The following is a 13,386-nucleotide window of genomic DNA, read 5'->3' as shown; positions in this document are numbered from 1 at the left end:
ACCTGCCACTACGGGAGAGACTGCCAGATAGCTAAAGACAGATAACGGTCCAGGCTGTACCAGTGTCTCTTTTGCTAGATTCTTAACAGATTGGGGTATCCGCCATTCTACAGGCATCCCATACAATCCTCAGGCCATTGTAGAGTGAGCAAATCAAACTCTAAAAGCCATGCTACAAAAACAAAAAGGGGGAGATGCCACTATCTCCTCTCCACAAGTAATTTATAAAGCATTATTCACTTTGAATTTTTTGCACCCATATGAGGAAGAGACCCCAGCAGAAAAGCATTATGCACAAGAGCAGAAGGAGAAGAAAAACAAATCATCTAGCTGGTGGTTCAATCCTGGGAGTAATACATGGAATAGGGGGTCACTAATAACATGGGGACGAGGTTTTGCTTGTGTTTCGCCAGATTTAGAAAAGCCGATCTGGGTTCCTTCTAGACATCTTAAGCCATATTACGAGCAGCCCACCAGGAAAATGTCGATCGACTCTGGCGATGTTTGCCCTGGTGTCGGTGGCAGTAATTATAGCGGGGCCATAGCCCAGCCGAATAACAGCACTTATATATATTGGGCTTAGATTCCTAACCCCTCATTGATCAGAGTAGTGAACTGAGGAGAAAATTCTGTACCTGTATATGTTAGTGATTCATCCTGGGTCTTGGGACCCGAGGATGTCCGTCTACCTATATTTGAAAAGGAAGAAGATACCCCATATGAAATAACTGATTTTGGTTTTGACCCTTGGCCTATTTGCATAGGAAGGGGAGTAGGCTGTTTAAATTTTAATACACAGGCTTGGCTATCTACTTACATGCTCGATAGAATTCATAGTAAAGCACAATTACACATGTTATCAGGCTATAGTTTCCACTCTTCTGTTGCCCCCCAAAACAATCTTACAGCTCCAAATTGTCCATTGTGTGCTAGCCGAAGACTATGGGTGGAAACTAGCCTTCAGTCTAAGGCAGTTCAGAATTTGGGATGGAAACTATGAGAACACAAAATTGTCTTTCAACACATCCGTCAATTGGACTTTTTACGTGAAAGCCTGTGTCTGAGATCCATATGTATTGCCCATAGGTACAGTATCTATTAATGAAACAGCTAAAAGTCTGAATTGAAAGGATTGCAAATTATACATTTGTCTCAGTAGCTCCTTATACAATGATTCTCACTCATATATGCTACTGAGGCGACGTTTGAATGTTTGGCTTCCAGCAAATCAAAATAGACCATGGGAAGGATCTCCAGATACCCACGCCTTATTACAAATAATTCAGAAAATCTTAAAAAGATCAAAAAGATTTATGGGATTATTGATTGCTGCTATATTAGGCATTGTAGCAATAGCATCCACTGCCACTGTTGCTGGGGTGGCACTGCATCAAACAATTCAAACCACTACCTTCGTTCAACAATGGCACAAAAATGCTTGTGAAGCATGGAACAGTCAGATAAGAATTGATCAGGGAATCAATGAAAGGCTAGTGGATCTGGGAAATGCTGTATTAATATTGGGAGATGTATATAACTTAAAAAACTAGTCAGACTGCAATGTGATTGGAATGTTACTGAGTTCTGTATTATACCACATCCTTATAATAGTAACGAGCATGCTTGGAGCACTATAAGGAGGCATTTAAAGGGCCACCTCAAGGACAATCTCACATTAGATATAGATTTATTGCAAGCTAAAGTAAAACATGTGCAAGATGCTAAATTATCTTTGCTACCTGAATCTGGACTATTTGATGGTATACATACTGGCTTATCAAAGATGTTTTCTACTGATTGGATAAAAACCATTGGCAGTGGCCTTATTGGAACTGTTATATCAGGATGTTTATTTTTCATTATTTTCTGCTTAGTCCTCAGATGTATGAGAAAAACCTTCTGAGAACTGACTAAGAGAGAAGCTGCCCGGACCGCCTATCTCCTCTTACAAAAACAAAAAGGGGGAAATGCTGCAGGAGATCATAGCACATTCTTGCTAGGTTTTAAGCCTAGGCTGATACCAGATTGTTTGTGCCTTGGAATCAAAGGCCGGAAGGGAATATCTTATCAAGCATGAAGGCAAGGGGCTTAGGAACACTGGGCTATTGCAGGAACGGAAGGCAGTCTGCATACCTTGCTGATTGTTCTTAAGATACTCCCCAAGGGACTAAGCTGGGATGGGCTGGTGTGCTTCGGGGAGGCTGAAGAATAGAACGTTTGGACTCTGGCCTGTGTGTCCCTGCAGGCATGAGTTCTGGCTATTGTACTTGCTTGAGGTTCTTTACCCACAAATAAATATGTGGTGATCTGAGGGACCTCACTTTAGTCCTTGAGGCTGATGGTCCCTGTCCCATTGAATAATATAGATTGTGTTCTGTCTATTCCGTCCGCCCCTTCAGCTGGCTGCCTAGCTGGTTTTGGCAGCAGATGCTCACCAACGTTGGGCAGGGCAGTCTGCTTTACTGAGTCTGCTGATTCAAATACAAATCTCATCTGGAAACACAGTATCTCAGACACACCCAGAAATAATGTTTAGCCAAATATCTGGGCACCCTGTGACCCAGTCAGGTTGACATATAAAATTAACCATCACCAGCACATCCTTTGTTAACCTGGCACTGATATGCTTCTCCTTAAACCATACTTAATCTCCAAATAAGGACAATAACAAGGTCGTCATTTCACTTGATGTGATTCAGGTGTTCTGTTTACAACTGGAAATACACTAACTTCTTTCCCAGAAGAGGAAGTCAAGTCCTTGGGTGATGTTTAGTCTTCTCGTTGTGAATACTACAATGTAAAATAAGCAGTACTTAAATGTTGTGATACAAAGTCAATACATCTTATGTTACATGATAAGGGAATAAGAGAGGAAGAAAACAGGTATTATGCACACACACTTGTTCATTATTCATAACAAAATAAATACTAATGACAATTACAGTCCTTGTTTCTTTAACTGGTCACAAGGTTATAGCTGGTAATTAAAATAACCTTCTTCCATTATCCACTCTGTGGATTTCCTTCGCCTTCAGCAGGCATTTCAGCTGGTTGCGGTCCTTTGCATGGTAGGGTGACCCAAACCTTCATTCCTGAAGAGTCTGGGCGTTAGTAGTCCTGCTTGGATCGGGTTTTTGTAGTTTTCCATTGACCTTAATCACTGGGCATGATAATACTAAAAGATGCCCTAAGGGTTCTCCTGTATTCCAGACCCTTTGTTACCTCCATTGTGGTGTAGTAGTCAATTTCCCCTTGGTCGTCAGCATCACTCACCTCACTCAACCCGGTAACTCCATTCTTTGCCTGTTGATTCAGAGGCATGAGGCGCCCAAAGTGGCCAGATGAAAGTCTTAGCTTCTAGTTCAATGGTATCGTTGTTGTATCTCCTGGTGGAAGCATACCTCCTTCTGGAGCTAAGGCCTTTAGGCCAGTAGAGCATAAAGTTGTGGGAACAGAAAGCAAAGATTTTGCTGGTGAATCACTAGAGAAAATAGTGTTGTCATTCCCATCTCCACCAGTTGGTTCCTGGACCTGTGAATCCTGGCTATGTGAGAAACAGCACCATATATTGGATGCTGATTCAGAGGATATACAGCCATGTGGAGAACCTTGAGCCAGCCCTACAAGGTGTTGCGACCTAGCTGGTGCTATAACTGAGTCTTCAAAAGGCCATTCCACCGTTCTGTCAAGCCAGTTGCTTCAGGATGGTGGGGAATGTGGTAAAATACTTGAATTCCATGAACATGTGCCCATTGCCACACTTCTTTTGCTGTGAAGTGAGTTCCTTGATCAGAAGCAATGCTGTGTGGAATACCATGATGGTGGATACGGCATTCTATAAGTCCTCAGATGGTAGTTTTGGCAGAAGCATTGCCTGTAGGGAAGACATATCTGTTTTGAAAGGAATTGCCTATTCCAGGAAGGACAAAATGCTGCTCCTTCCATAATGGAAGCAGTTCAATGTAATCAACCTGCCACCAGGAAGCTTACTGACAGCCCAGGCAATGGTGCCACATCAGGGACTCGGTGTTGGTCTCTGCTGCTGGCAGATTGGGCACCCAGCAGTGGCAGTAGCCAGCTCAGCCTTGGCGAGTGGAATTCCATGTTGCTGACCTCATGTATAACGTTTATCCCTACCACCATGGCCACTTTGGTCTTGAGCCCATTGGACAATTATGATGGTGACTGGGGAAAGAGGTTGACAGGTATTCATGGAAGGGGTCATCCTATACACTTGATTATTAAAATCCTCCTCTGCTGAGGTCACCCTTTGGTGAGCATTCACATGGGACACAAATATCTTCACATTATTTACCCAATTCAGAGAGCTCTATCTACATACCTCTTCCTCAAATTTCCTTGTCACCAGTTTTCCAATCATGTTCCTTCCACATCCCATCCAGGCAAACCATTGACTACAGCCCAGGAATCTGTCTACAATTGCACTCCGACCATTTCAACTTCCAAGTGAACAACCAGGTGCCTGCTTGAAATTCTGTCCTGTGGGAGGATTTTCCTTCACTGCTGTCCTTCAGGGATGTCCCAGAATGGAGTTATAGTGCTATAGCTGTCCACTTTCAGGTGGTGTCTGCTTATTGTGCAGGGTGATCTATAAACCAGGCCTGAGTCTTCTCTTCCTCTGTCAACTGATTGTAGGAAACTCCCCATCAAGCTATAGGTGCAGGCTTGGAGAGAGAAGGTAGTGTAGCTGGACTGTAGAAGGTAGAGGGGACCATGGCCATTTGGAGCACTACTTCCTGTAACTTACGTGTGCCCTCAGGGCCTGGTCAAGCCTGCTCATGTATATACCACTTCCATTTGATGGTAGAGTGCTACCATATATGCCTGACTTTATGATTTGGTGGGTCAGATAATACCTAGTTCATGATGGGTAACTCAGGTCGCATAATAAATTGGTGGCCCATGATTCTCTGTTCAGTTTCTACTAAGGCACGGTAGCTGGCCAAGAGATGTTTCTCAAGAGGAGAGTATTTATTTGTAGAGGATGGCAGGGCTTTGCTCCGAGATCCTAAGGGCCTGCACTGTGCTTCACCCATAGGGGCCTGCCAAAGGCTCCAAGCAGCATCTGTATCTGCTACTGACACTTCAAGCGCCATTGGATCTGCTGGATCATATGGTCCAAGCAACAGAGCAGCTTTCTTAGCAGCCTGGACCTATTGCAGAATCTTCTCTTGTTCTGGGCCCCACTCAAAACTACCAGCTTGTCAGGTCACTCCCTAAATGGGCCAGAATAACACACCCAAATAAGAAATACATTGCCTTCCAAATGCAAATAGGCCCACTAGGCATTGTGCTCCTTTTGATTGTAGGAGGGACCAAATGCAACAACTTATCCTTCATCTTAGAAGAGATATCTTTTTTCCCAGCTTTATTGAAATATAACTGACATAATATCCTGTGAGTTTAAGGTGTACAACACGATAATTTGATACATGTATATGTTGCAAAATGATTACCACAATAGCGTTAGTTAACACCTTCATCACCTGACATAATTACTATTTTATTGTTTTTGGCAGAGAGAACATTTAATTTACTCTCTTAGCAACTTTCACGTATATAATACAGTATTGTGAACTATAATCACCTTGCTGCACATTAGATCCTCAGAACTTATTCATCTTCTAACTGGAATTTTGTGCCCTTCACCAACATTTCCCCAATCTCCCACCCTCCCAGCCCCTGGCAACCACCATTCTACTCTCTGTTTCTATGAGTTTGGCTTTTTTAGATTCCACGTGGAAGTGAAATCATAAAGTTTTTGTCTTTCTCTGTATGTCATTTCATTCAGCATAATTCCCTCAAGGTCTGTCCACGTTGTCACAAATGGCAGGAGTTCCTTCTTTCTTGTGGCTGAATAATATTCTTTTGTATATATGCCACATCTTTATTCACTCATCCACAGAGGGACACTTAGACTGTTTCCATATGTTGGCTATCGTGAATAATGTTGCAATGAACATGGGAGTGTAGAAATCTCTTTGAGATCCTTATTTCATTTCCTTCAGATATATACCCAGAAGTGGGACTGCTGGATCATATGTTAGTTCTGTTTTTAATTTTTTGAGGGACCTCCATACTATTTTCCATAGTAGCTGTACCAATTTATAATCTCATCAACAGTGCACAAGGGTTCCCTTTTCTCCACATCCACACCCAGTCTTATCTCCTCTCTTTTTGACAGTAGCCATTGTAACAGGTGTGAGGTGATAGGTCATTGTGGTTTTGATCTGCATTTCCTTGATGATTAGTGACTTCAAATGTCTTTTCAAATACCTGTTGGCCATTTGTACATCCTCTTTGGAAAAATGTCTATTCAAGTCCTCTGCCAATTTTCTAATCTGATTTTTTTTTCTTTTTGCTATTCATTTGTATGTGTTCTTTATATATTTTGGATATTAACCCCTTATTGGATAAATGGTTTCCAAATATTTTCTCCCATTCTATAGGTTGTCATTTCAACCTTCATTTTGTTGATTGTTTCTTTTGCTGTGCAGAAACTTTAGTTTGAGGCAGTCCCACTTATTTATTTTTGCTTTTGGTGTCATATCCAAAAGATCATTGCCAAGACCAATGTCAAGAAACTTTTTCTCTATGTTTTCTTCTAGGAGTTTTATGATTTCAAGTCTTATATTTAAGTCTTTCATCCATTTTGAATTAATTTTTGTGGGTGGTGTGTGGTAGGAATCCAATTTTATTCTTCTGCATATGACTATTCAGGTTTGCAACATTATTTATTAGAGAGACTATCCTTTCCTCCATAAAGCATTCTCGGCTCCCTTATCAAATATTATTTGGCTGTATAAGTATGTGATGGCTTATTTCTGGGCTCTTGATTCTGTCCATTGGTCGATATGTCCTTTGTTATGCGAGTCCCATACTGTTTTGATTACGGTAGCTTTTTAATATAGTTTGAAATCAGGAAGTGTGATGCCTACAGCTTTGTTCTTTTTTCTCAGGATTGCTTTGACTATTTGATGTCTTTTGAGGTTCCATACAAATTTTAGGATTGTTTGTTCTATTTTTGTGAATAGAATTTTGGCAGGGATTACATTGAATCTGTAGATTCCTTTGGGTAATATGGACTTTTTAACACTATTAATTCTTACAATCCAGGAATATGGGATGTCTTTCCATTTATTTGTGACTTCTTCTACTTTTTTTCATCAAAATCTTATAGTTTTCAGTGTACAGATCTTTCACTTCCTATTGTAAATTGGATTACTTCATTTATTTTCAGACATTTTATTTTTGGTGTATAGAAATACAGCTGATTTCTGTATATAAAAGTGAATTGTTTTCCTTTAGAGCAGTATGAACAAGTGGAATTTGAAATTAAAAACACAACACTAGCATCCCCTCGAAATGAAATACTTAGGTATAAATCTAACAACATATAAATGTGACCTGTGTGAGAAAAAATACAAGACTCTGATGATAGAAGTCAAAGAGGAACTAAATAAATGGAGAAATATTCCATGTACACGAATTGGAAGATGTCAATATTCCCAATTTTGTCACAATGTCAGTTCTTCCCAAATTGACCTATAGATTCACTGCAATCCCAGTCAAAATCCCAGGACGTTATTTTGTAGGTATCAACAAAAATCATTCTAAAGACTATATGGAGAGGCAAAAGAAACTAATAGCCAACACAACATTGAAGGAGAAGAACGAATTTGGAGGACTGACACTACCTAACTTCAAGACTTATTATAAAGCTACAGTAATCAAGGCAGTGTGGCATTGGTGAAATAATAGAAAACTGATCAATGGAACAGAGTAGACACACATAAATATAGTCTACTGATCTCTTACAAGTAGCAAAGGCAATACAATGGAGCGAATATAGTCTTTTCAACAAATTGTGCTGGAACAACTGGTTGATGTCCACATGCAAGAAAATGAATCTAGACATAGATCTTACACCTTCACAAAAGTTAACTCAAAATTAATTTTTTGAGTTATTGTCCTAAATTTAAAACTCAAAACGATAAAACCCCTAGAAGATAACATAGGGGAAAACCTAGATGACGTTGGACGTGGTGATAACTTCTTAGACACAATACCAAAGGCACAATCCACAAAAGACATAATTGATAAGCTGGACTTCATTAAAATTAAAAGCTTCTGCTCTGTAAAAGACAACGTCAAGAGAATGAGAAGACAAGCCACAGAATGTCAAAACTATTTGCAAAAGATACTTCTAATAAAGGTCTGTTATCCACAATATACAAAGAAGTCTTAAAACTCAATTGTAAGAAAACAAACAATTCAATTGAAAAATGGGTCAAGGGTACCTATCAGTGATACCTCATCAAGGGAGATATACAGGTGGCAAATAAGCATATGAAAAGATACTCCGCATCATATGTTCAAGGAAATGCAAATTAAAACAACAATGAGGTATCACTACACACCTATTAGAATGGCCAAAATCCAGAACATTGACAAAACCGAATGCTGGTGAAGATGTGGAGCAACAGGAATTCTCATTCACTGCTGGTGGGAATGCAACATGGTGTAGCTACATTGGAAGACAGTTGGTGGTTTCTTACAAAACTAAACATACTGTTACCATACAATCTAGCAATCACACTCCTTGGTATTTACCGAAAGGGGCTGAAAACTTATGTCCACATAAAAACTTGTACACAAATGTTGATAGCAGCTTTATTCATAACTGCCAAAACTTTGAAGCATCCATGATGTAGGAGAATGAATAAATAGACTATGGTACATCCAGACAGTGGGATGTTATTTGGCACTAAAAAGAAATGAGCTATTAGACCATGAAAAGACATGGAGGAACCTTAAATGCATATCACTCAGTGAAAAAAGCCAATCTGAAAAGGCTACACACTGCATGATTCCAACTATATGATTTCCTGGAAATGGAAAAACTATGAAGACAGTAGAAAGATCAGTGTTTGCCAGAGGTTAGGCTAGAGGGTAGGGTTTAGTTGGTGGAGCACAGAGGATTTTTAGGGCAGAGAAAATACTCTATATGATATCACAATGATGGATCTATGTCATTACATATTTGTCCAAACCCATATAATGTACAACGCCAAAAATCAACCCTAATGTAAACTATGGGCTTTGGGTGAATATGATGTGTCCATATAGGTTCATCAATTGTTACACCTGGCCCCACTCTGGTGAGGGATGTTGATAGTAGGAGAAGCTGTGCAGTGTAGGCGCAGAGGGTACATGGGCAATCTCTGTACCTGCCTCTTAATTTTGCTGTGAACCTAAAACTGCTGTTAAAAAAGTCTTAATAGAGTTCCAGGTCAGGGCCTTCTCCCATCTCCCTCGGCCTCCGCCATGGCGAATAGTAGCGGCTGCGGGACAGTGGCGGGGGCTGCGGTGGCGAATCCGAATGTGGTGATGGAGACCATGGACGTTCTGCTGGAGATTTCAAGAATTTTGAATACTGGCTTAGATATGGAAACTCTGTCTATTTGTGTACGGCTTTGTGAACAAGGAATTAACCCAGAAACTTTATCATCAGTTATTAAGGAACTTCGCAAGGCCACTGAAGCACTCAAGGCTGCTGAAAATATGACAAGCTGACTTTCTGGAGAAATCCTGATGAGCTATATCAAGCTCTGCAGGAAGATTTGAAGATTGCATTGGAGTCAAGAATGTACAGTGAAATTGCTGCATGCAGCAGTGTAGAAACATTTTCCTTTTTTAAAAGAATTATAAAACCATAGCCTTATAAATCAGTGGAAAGTGGCTTACAGCGAGAACTATCAGATGTGTTTATGTCACATCTTAGTTTTTTTTAACAGCTCTAGTGCGTCGGCATTGCTCTGTTCATACTGATGTGTTCCTTATTTATAGCTCTGATAGCTCTAATTTTCTAAGCAGTCTGTCCATCAGTTGTGCACGTCTCCTGTGCCTGGTTGAAGTACAGTGGAACCCATGAGTAGAAATGTAGTAATGACTCGTTGACATTTCCATTATAAACTTTCATTTTGAATTGTTTATGCATAATAACTGTGGATTTATGTTGCGTGGGGCTGAAAGTTGACAAAATTTCAGCCACCGTTTGTGAATTTGGTTTAGATGCACTACGTATATCAGAATCTTGTTTTTTATAAGAGCATCGAAAACATGTCGTAATCTGCTCTTTAACGAAGAATATTGAGTTTTTTAAACCCAGAGTTTGGCAGTTATTAGTGAGAACCAGATTGTTTCTGTATTGATTTCAAAATAGAACTTTGCGAAACTTAGATTTTAAAAGTAATGACTATCTTATTAGCTTCGTATTTATCATTTGAATCATTTAAATTTAATGAGAATATTAATTGAGAATGTTTTTCTTTCTAAGTTTTGTACTCTGTAAATGATGGCCTAAAAAACATAAAAGGAAACATTTCCAACATGCAAAATTCCTTTTTTACTTTTATTACATAAAAATTAAGTGCTTCCCTAGTACATCCTGAGTGGTTATCTAATAAGTCACTGAATAGGAGGTGTCTTTCAACAAGTATTTTAATATTTTCTGAAGGAATAAAGATTACAAGTCATTAAACAAAAATAATGAGATGTTCTGAATCAAGAATTATAAGTATGTCTTTCTGAGATGATTTTTGTGTGGAATTATTTTAACCCTTAAAGTTTTAACTAGTTAAAGTTATGGTTCAAAATAAATGATAGAAAATTTACGATAGTATTGATTCTGTTCCTGTAAGAGACTTTCAACGGAATATTTGTCCCAAGACTAATACCAAGTTAATCTGATTTTGCTTCTTAAATTTTAGACTTCGTTAGCTTCTGTTTAAATAACAGTACAAGCATTCACTCTTTAGTAGCATTTTTTGTTGACAAATTGAAGTGGTTTTAAAAGGCTTAGTAAGGTTTAAATGGCAACCTTCTGTACTGCCGTTTTTAAAAATCTAGTCTTTTGACTATTTTGACTTTTAAATACATGGCATCTTTACCAAGTGCACTGGAAGGTTTATTATTGACGGGATTGGTTGGCAGACAGTAATCACTTGTGATCTTATTTGTTTGATCGTAAACACTGAAAATACTGCATGTTATTTTTTTTAAAGATTGGCACCTGAGCTAACATCTATTGCCAATCTTATTTTGTTTTTCCTTCTTCTGCCCAAAGACCCCCAGTACATAGTTGCATATTCTAGTTGTAGGTCCTTCTGGTTGTGCTATGTGGGACGCTGCCTCAGCATGGCCTGATGAGCAATGCCGTGTCCACACCCGGGATCCGAACCGGCGAAACCCTGGGCCGCCGAAGCAGAGCACTCGGCCTCGGGGCCAGCCCCTGCATGTTGTTATTTATAAAATCGTAGAGAGAACACTTTTGTCAGGCTCCACAACTTGCATTTACTCTTAGGCCATAAGAATATTTTTATTTATGACTTTGTAGATTAAGTTATTTATGTATGAAACAAAGCAGGAAAATATATTGAGAAGGAGTTATGTTTACAGAGGACTTTAATGTGTTACATTTCTGAAATGTAAACCTATATTTTTAATGCATGCTTAAGTAATATTTAAGGAAACCGAACGAAGCAATGATAAAATCAGTGTTGTACGTGTTGTCAGTGACAAAAATAAAACCATTTCGGTGGTAAAAAAAAAACGCTTAATAAATCCAAACCAAACCAACCAACCAAACAAAGTTCATCCAGGTGGCTGCCTGCATGAATAGTTCATTTTCTTTTGATCACTGAAAAGTATTCCAGTTTATGGTGTACTGCCCTTGTTTATCCTCCCACTCTGGAAGGGTATCTTGATTGTTTACAGTTTTTAATGGTTATGAATAAAGTTGCTGTAAACATTCACTGCAGTTGTTCTGTGGAAATAAGTGTTCAATTCACTGGGGTAAATATCTAGCAGTGCGATTGCTGGACTGCATGGTAGGTGGATGTTTAACTTTATGACAAACTTCCTGTCTTGCAAATTGGCTTTACCCTTTTTCATTCTCGTCAGCAATGAATGAGAGTTCCTGGTGCTCTGTGTCCTTGCTAGCAATTTTATTGGCATGAAATTTTCTTTTTTTAGCTATTCTAGTTGTGTGGTAGGATCTCATTGTGGCTTTAATTTGTATTTTCCTAATGACATATGATATGAAGCAGCTTTCCATGTGTTTATTTGCCACCCATATATCTTCTTTGCTGAAGATTGGTCTTTCAGTGTCTTATTGGGAATTTTTTGTTTTCAAATGTTGAGTGTTAATTTTCTATGTATATTTTGGCCGTAAGTCCTTTATCGTACATGTGACTTCCAAACATTTTCTCTAAGTCTGTGTCTTATCTTTTCATTCTATTAATAGTGTCTTTTGTAGAGCAAAAATTTTAAATTTTGATAAAGTCCAAGGTATAATTTTTTTCTCATGGCTTGGGCTTTTGATGTTTTATCTAAAAACTTACACCAAACCCAAAGTCAGAGTTTCTCCTAGAATTTTTGTGGCTTTTCATTTTTCATTTAGATCTATGATTAATTTTGAGTTAATATTTTATAGGTAAGGAAGTATTGTTTAGGTTATTATTACTATTATTTTTGTATGTGGATGTCCAATTATCTCAGGGCCATTTGTTACAAAGAGTATCCCTTCTTCTCTGATGACCTTTGCACCTGTATTCAACATCAACAGACTATATTTGCATAGCTCTATTTCTGGCATCTCCATTCTGTTCTATTGGTCTGTGTTCTACCCTTTTTTCTATATTATACTGTCTTAATTGCTGTATAGTTATAGAAAGTCTTAAAATAGTATCTCATAATTTTTGACAGATATATTTTTGTTGTCATTCAGTTGAAAATGTCTTCTAATTTTCCTTGTGTTATCTTCTTTCGTCCATGGGTTTTTTAGAACGGTGTTATAAATTTTCAAATACTTGTTTTATTTCCAAGATATCTTGTTATTTATTTCTAACAAAATTAATTTTGGCCAGAAAACATACTCTGTATGATTTATATCAATGAAATTTATTGTTACTTGTTTTATGTCTCAACATACTTATTAAATGGACTGTAAGCACTTAAAAAATATGTGTATTCTGTGGTTTCTGGGTATAGTGTTCCGTGAATGTCAATTAGGTCAAGGTAGTTGATAGTGTGTGTATGGATTTTTTTTTTTTGTATCTTAAGGAAACTAAAATAAAAAAAAGAGAATATTTTCTTTTTCCCCATGTATTTATCTTTTTCAGAGCTGTGCATTCCCACCTGAAGATTGAAGCTTCCAACTGGTATGACATCTTTCAACCAGAAGAAATCCTTTTAGTGTTTTTTTAGTGCAGTCCTGTTTGAAACAAGCTATGTTAGTTTTATTTTATCTGAAAATATCTTTTCTTTCCTGAAGAATATTTTTACTGGTGTAGAATTCTGAGT

At 38.4% G+C, this 13,386-nt stretch overlaps 2 pseudogenes; both read left to right on the top strand.

Moving 5' to 3' along the window:
- Positions 1-13,386, top strand: part of LOC103544262 (spliceosome RNA helicase DDX39B-like) — a 137,279-nt pseudogene that overhangs the window by 4,398 nt on the left and 119,495 nt on the right.
- Positions 9,216-9,745, top strand: LOC103543926 (mitotic-spindle organizing protein 1 pseudogene; annotated as a pseudogene).

Source organism: Equus przewalskii, chromosome 19 (assembly GCF_037783145.1).
Source record: "Equus przewalskii isolate Varuska chromosome 19, EquPr2, whole genome shotgun sequence".
NCBI lineage: Eukaryota > Metazoa > Chordata > Mammalia > Perissodactyla > Equidae > Equus > Equus przewalskii.
The sequence above is the reverse complement of the archived record's forward strand: the minus strand, read 5'-3'. Positions and strand labels throughout refer to the sequence as shown.